The sequence below is a fragment of the Heterodontus francisci genome, chromosome 12, assembly GCF_036365525.1.
Source record: "Heterodontus francisci isolate sHetFra1 chromosome 12, sHetFra1.hap1, whole genome shotgun sequence".
NCBI classification, from domain to species: Eukaryota; Metazoa; Chordata; class Chondrichthyes; order Heterodontiformes; family Heterodontidae; genus Heterodontus; species Heterodontus francisci.
In genome coordinates, this window is record NC_090382.1 from 63,932,469 (window position 1) to 63,939,022 (window position 6,554).

Consider the following 6,554-nt stretch of genomic DNA (forward strand, 5'->3'; position numbering starts at 1 on the left):
GCTAAGTATCAAGTTATTTCCTGTTGTAACTTTGCATAGATCTACTCCGATAGAAGCCATCACAGACACGACGGGCCAAATGGCCTCCTTCGGTGCTGTATGATTTTATGAGACCGGAATTCAACACGGGAGTGAGAATCGCATACCGAACTTTTTATACTGGACAGCTGAGCTGCAATGGGGCGCCCACAACTTGCACTCATCTTCCCATGCAGCATATTCTTTCTCCAAACGATCACTTTTTAAATTATAGCATAACGATTTCAGAATTCCCTTGCTTTTTGTTGAAGAATATAGAGAGAATTTGTATTATTTTGGCAGCTTCCGGTTAAGATGATGTCTGCACCTAACACATAAGCGACAAGTGGTGATGGCCTGCCGCTTGCGGATCAGTCTGCACTCACCTCGCAGCCTCTGCGCTGATAGAGGGCTTCCCAAAGACAGAGTGAAGCAAGAGAGCGGGCGGCGGGGACGGTGATGTTGAAGAGTCAACAGCTGCTCAACTCAATTCCTGTGCTCCAACTGGTGCCGGCTTGAATTCCGGAAATTATTGAAAATAGCAGAGAGAACGAAAAACATACACTCCCATCCGGTGAAATTAGAAACCGAGAATTGCTGAGAAAAGTTTCGTTTTGCTAGAAGGCGTTCAGGTGGGGAGCAGATTGCTCAGAATTGCAAAGTTTTGTCTCCTCCCTGTGAAGTTAAGCGGCCGGCCCTCAGCTTTCTCTACTGAAGAATAATGTCTAAACACATGAAGTTCTGCATCTGCTGGGGTGCAGATGGATCGGGGTGGGAGGGTATTTCTTGAACTGTTCGTTCAGCAATATATACCATTGGGGATTTCTCTACTTCCCTAGGGGCATTATTATGTCTGAGTAGGTTTTTTCTGCATTCCATTTTTAAAAGTCTAGATACAAATATTTGCATTATAAAATTTTGCTAGGCCCCCACCTGCCAAGAATGAGGCACATCAATTTTGTCATGAACGTTGATTTTTAACTTTTGTTGGAGCGAGGAAATGACTTGTTGAACAGATCAGCAGTGGCTGGAAAACAAATTTACATACTAACAGACATTGAAGGTGAGGAAGCGCATTCCAGGGTCTGCTAAGGAGGATACAATCCTTAAGGGGCAGGACTGGTTAGACCAACTGGTCACATGACTGTTTGATTGTTCCAGGGTTTTCTTTTGAACTGGCCACAGAGAGTTTGAACTCAGAAAGATTGTTTGCTCTTGGACTGAGAAGATCTCTCCTGTCTCCTCCCTTTTCTTACAAGCCTCTCAATCCACTGAAGACACATGAACCCCAAGAGAAAAAATTCTCCCACAGCGAACAAGGTCTAAGAAGAATACTGGGCCCCAACGAAAAGCAAGATCTACCTACAATCAAGGACTCTACAGTGAGCTCGAAGAACCGTAACAACAACTCTTCAGATATTGCCTCAAACTTTTCCACTTTATTTTTCTTCACTTTTCTGTCTCTATTTGCATGTGTGTATTGCATATGCTTGCTAGTGTGGGTACATTGTGTATCTGTAGGCATTAAACAAATTAGGGTTTAAGTTTAATAAATTTAAATTTTTCTTCTTTAAACCTAAGAAAGCCTGTTTGTGCTGGTTTCTTTGCCAAATAATTGGAAAGCGGTGAACAAGGATTCACCAAGGGGGAGCTAAAAACACGGTGTGTTTAAAATTAAACCCTGTTACAGTAAGACCAGGTGAAGGCTGAGAGGGACCCCTAGACACCTTTCTCACCTGGTCGTAACAGTACATTTTCCTATCTCTTGAAGTAAAATGTATATTTAAAAATATTTTTAAAAAAACACTATTATCTGGCAGATGGAGCTTGAAAGCCTGAAATATAAACTGACTTTTCTTTGGATACACAGAACTGATTCATCTCAATCTTGAGAGAAGAGATAGGTTCATATTTTGCGAGGGCTTGCATTTTCTGGCCTTGTTTCAGGTTTTCAGCAGTTGCCCTTTTGTTCTATCCCTAGCAACTGACAGCCTCATGCACATGACTGTCTGACTGCAAAGGAAATCCCCAAATGGAGAGGAAGGTGATGAAAGGACAGTTCCTGATTCTGACCTATTTACGAGAGATGGTCAGATTGAATTTGGTTTTCCTGATTGTACTTCCTCTTTTCATGATGCTGTCATTAATTAATGCACTACATTCTGCTAATAACTGATAACAGAGCATGCCCTCTTTAATTAATAATGCTTTTCTGACTCTGGGAAATGACACAGCAACCATCACTATCACTGTTAAACTATAGTTCTTGGGTTGTTACTTCCTTGCTCAGGTGAATGAAAGGGCACTCTGTTTCTCTTCAATAACAACAGCAAAACAGGAGTTTAGTAAAGTTTCATTTGAAGCTTTGTTTCAAACAAAGCAATATTTCTGCAATCAGAATGCAAGTAACTATAAAATATTGCTGTTGCAGCTAAGAAGGAATACACACTGCAGTTACTGAGACAAAGTGAAACCAAAACTAACAGGAGTCTCATTGAGTTAGTAGCCCATGAGATTTATTACAGTATCATCCCTTTCCAAGGCATATATCCAACCATGAATTAATGCTGCAAAATTTAGATTAATGTATAATAATGACAATGATATGAATTTCTGGATTATTTGAACTGGCCTAGTTAATTGCTCATTTTCTGATTACTATTTCAATTCAGTGGGAAAATCCAGGCTAAATTTTATAGCACTGGACATGTGGAGCTCCACACTAGGAGTGGTTGGAAGGATGTAATGGAAAGTGCATAACCCATTAATCTATCTGTTCTCTAATGCAGCTCAGGCAGAAGAACGGAATGCTGCAGTGACCAGGGGAACAACCGCCTATCTCAGGAGAAGGAGAGGACCTCAAAGGGTGCACCATCACATTATTCCCCCGTATCCTCCACCAGCGCAGATACTGTCACATCGGTGGGTATCTGCTTGTCATTAGATTCAGGGTCACAGACTGGTGAGTGCAGCACAGACATGCCGAAGCAGCTGACAACTGAGGCCATTGACAATCTGAGGACTATTGGAGGCCAGGTCGATGCTGAGCTCCAGGCTGGAGCTGCAGCGTCAGGTAAGGGAACATCTGGTGGAGATTCCAGAGGCTATGCACACTCATGTGCAGACAATGGAGGAGTCCTTCCAGGCCATGAGTGCTGCCATGTTTCTGGTGTGTGCACATTTGGCTTCCTCCATGGAAAGATTGGTGACTCTCATGGAAAGTTAGATCCAGCGGTCCACTCAGTGGATGCCAGAGATGTGCATAGGCCTCCACGCTGTCACCTCATCTGTGAGCTCTATGCAGCAGTGGCAAGACAAGAGGGAGACAAGGTGCCTGAAGTCTCCACCAGGTCCTTGTATTTCTCAGGTCAGCAGGGAGGTACAAATATGCCATGTAAGGGAGAAGGAGCGTCTGCTTTCTGCTTCTGGGGACTCCACTCAGGGCGCTTCTGGTGTGGACAGCGGCGCCTCCGTCCTCTGCCAGTGACACCAGTACCTCAAGTAGCTGCAATGACAGAGGTCCTGCACCTGTGCAAGAGCCCGTCAGCATGCCGGAGCCCTCCAGGCCTCAGGCAGCCAGAGGACAGGGCAGCAAGGTCAGCAGCCTACCTCCACCTCAGCTGCAAGTGCAAGGAGAGCACCATATAGGAGCATGTGTAAGAGATTTAAGAAGAGCACCTGGCTGCACTTGGGGTTCATGGGTGTAGAGAGTGTCAAACAGTGAAGCCTCCCATCTCTTGTGTCATCTAATAAAGGTTTAATATGTTGGCGCAACATCTCCTTCCATGTTTTGCGAGTCTATGGGACTACATTTATACCCTGGCTCCCTCAAGGGGCGGGTTGCAAGAGTCCATGCCATGTGCGGTAGATGCTTCACTCCTGCCGCTGTGTGATGTGCAACTGGGCGCAGGGCACTGGACTTGTAAATGAAGGAGTAGGGCTGCAGAAAGGGAAGGTTTTATTGGTATGGATTCAACAGGCCCTAAGGATCATATGAAACACCTGTACATTAGCAAGTCCTGAGCCTCTCTAGTGCGTATCTCATTACGCCTTGCCTGTGGTCCCAGGGTTCCTCATCCTGCATCACCTGGTCAGCAGCCTCTTCCACATCCTCATCATCGGAGGAGGCATTGCAATCCACAAGATCCTCATTGTTCAACACCCCCCACTCTGCAGAGCACAGCAGACCACCACGATACACAAGACCCTTTCTGGGGCATACTGAAGGACTCCACCAGATCGATCAAGGCACCTGAATCACATCTTCAGAAGCCATATGACTTGCTTGTTGGTATGGTCTCTCGGATTGCCCTATGGCAGTTGTTGTACCTCTCCCTGCATCCATGCTTGAGTTCCTCACAGACCTTAGTAGACATGTCCTCATTGGGTAGCCTATGTCTCAAAGTATCTATCCCTGAAGGTGGGTGGAGTGGGGGGTGGGCGGAAAAGCTGTAGCAACCGGGACTGCTGAAGTATGTATGCATTGTGGCTGCTTCCCGGGAACCATGCAGAGAGCTGAAGGATCTTCTGTGATGGTCACAGACCAGTTGAACATCAATGGAATGGAAGCCCTTCCTGTTGATGAAGGCCACTGGCTGGCCTGTGGGAGCCTTAATGGCTACATCCACGCAGTCGATCACACCCTGCACCTGGGGAATCCAGAGATGGCATCGAAACCGATAGCTCTCTCAGACTGACTGTCCAGATTAGGAAACACACATATTCTTTTGAACAGGTGATCGGCCACCACCTTAATGCATCAATGCATGGCAGACTGCGAGATCCCACCCATATCTCCAGTGGATCCCTGAAAAGATCGGGAGGCATAGAAATTCAGTGCGTGACCTTCAGCGCCACTGGCATTGGGTAGATACTACCTCCCATGTGCCTCAGCTCGTCCTCCATCATGGCACAGAGGTCAGTGACGACCTCCCTGGATAGGTGTAGTCTTTGGTGACACTGCTGCTCGGACACTTGAAGGTAGCTGAGCCTCTGACGATACAAAATCTCTGGAGGGTAGCCTCTTCTGTGCACATGAGGCTGGTTATATGCCCCTCTGCACCCTTGTCCTGTGTCCACACCCTGAGGCAGGCCCTCCTGTTGGCCCTGAGGTTGCTGCTCCACAGCTGCCTGTGTTTGCACCTCCCTCCGTCTCTGCTCCTCCTCCTCACTTGAGGTCTCAATGCCTGGGTGAATGAGGCCCATGGCAGGTGTCCTTTCTCAGTTTCCATGGTCTCTTAACCAAATACCCCTCCCCCACCATTTCCCCGCCCCCCCCCATTTCTTGTGCTCATGTGCCAATGCTCAGATGGGGCTCTGGCAGCTTGCCCATTGAAGTGCTGGCACTTTTCCTCCTCTCCTGCCTTCATTTGCCAGTGCCCGTGCTGATTCACCTGCCCTGGAATCCCACTCTGGCTCCCACGATGGCTGCTGGAGAAAGCCAGCACTGAGCTTGCTGGCCACCTCCTGTGGGTTGCTCATGAAATTCAAAACCCCCCATCAAATTGCTTCATTAATTGGCTTAATTACCTTCTCGCTGCATTCATGTGCCATGTCCTCCTGCCATGTCAGCCACTATCGGGAATATCCGGCAGTGCTGTGAAGACGTCATGCTTCCGTTTCAACATTTTCCATCCTAATATTCCGCCCCCTGCCGCCTCCCAGCCCATCCACAAGGACCCAAAACATTCAGCCTCCATATCTTAAATACCATCAGAATCAGCTGGGACAACAGCCTAAGTGGAAACATGTAGATGCCATAGCTCAGCCACTGCTGTCATATTTGTTTCATGTGGAGAAACGGTGTTGGGGTTGAAGGATTCATTTGTGTCTAATACTAAGAAAAAATAATGAGGAACTATAGAAGGGGAATAAAATAGCAACCATTTTAGCCATAGCAACGACAGCAAAAACAAAGGAATAACAGGAACTAGCTGGGAAGGCAGAGATCCAAGAGGGTTTGGCATTCCATCAACCAATTTCATTTAACTCCATCCAGAGGATGGCAGAAGATTCTACTTTCCTTACTGAATAAGAAAAGCTCAAAATTAAAGGTGAAAATAAAATAAGTCTGTAAACCAACTACAAAAACAAAAGTCTTCTAGCATTTGATGGCGGGATTGCCCTATGAGCAGAGATTGAGGAGACTGGGTCTGTAATTCTCTAGAGTTTAGAAGAATGAGAGGTGATCTCATTGAAGCATACAAAATACTTATAGGACTCAACAAGATTGATGCTGGAAGGATGATTCCCCTGGCTGGAGGGCGGGGGGCAGTCTAGAACCAGGGGATAGAGTCTCTGAATAAGAGGTAGGCCATTAAGATGGAATTTCTTCACTCACAGGGTGGTGAATCGGTGGAATTCTCTACCCCAGAGGGCAGTGGAGGCTCAGTCATTAAGAATGTCCGAGACAGAGATCAATAGATTTCTAGATATTAAAGATATCAAGGGATATGGGGATAGTGCAGGAAAATGGCGTTGAGGGAGAAGATCAACCATGATCTAGTTGAATGGTGGAGCAAGCTCGAGGGGCCGAA

At 46.5% G+C, this 6,554-nt stretch overlaps 1 protein-coding gene across 3 annotated transcripts in view; it reads right to left on the minus strand.

The window, feature by feature from the left end:
- sting1 (stimulator of interferon response cGAMP interactor 1) overlaps nucleotides 1-764 on the minus strand; it is a 37,943-nt gene extending 37,179 nt beyond the window's left edge. For all 3 annotated transcript variants that reach the window (XM_068043517.1, XM_068043516.1, XM_068043518.1), the window contains exon 1: nucleotides 405-764. The gene's annotated coding sequence lies outside the window, so the exon portion shown is untranslated. The remainder of the gene's footprint in view (nucleotides 1-404) is intronic.
- Nucleotides 765-6,554: the final 5,790 nt, after the last annotated feature.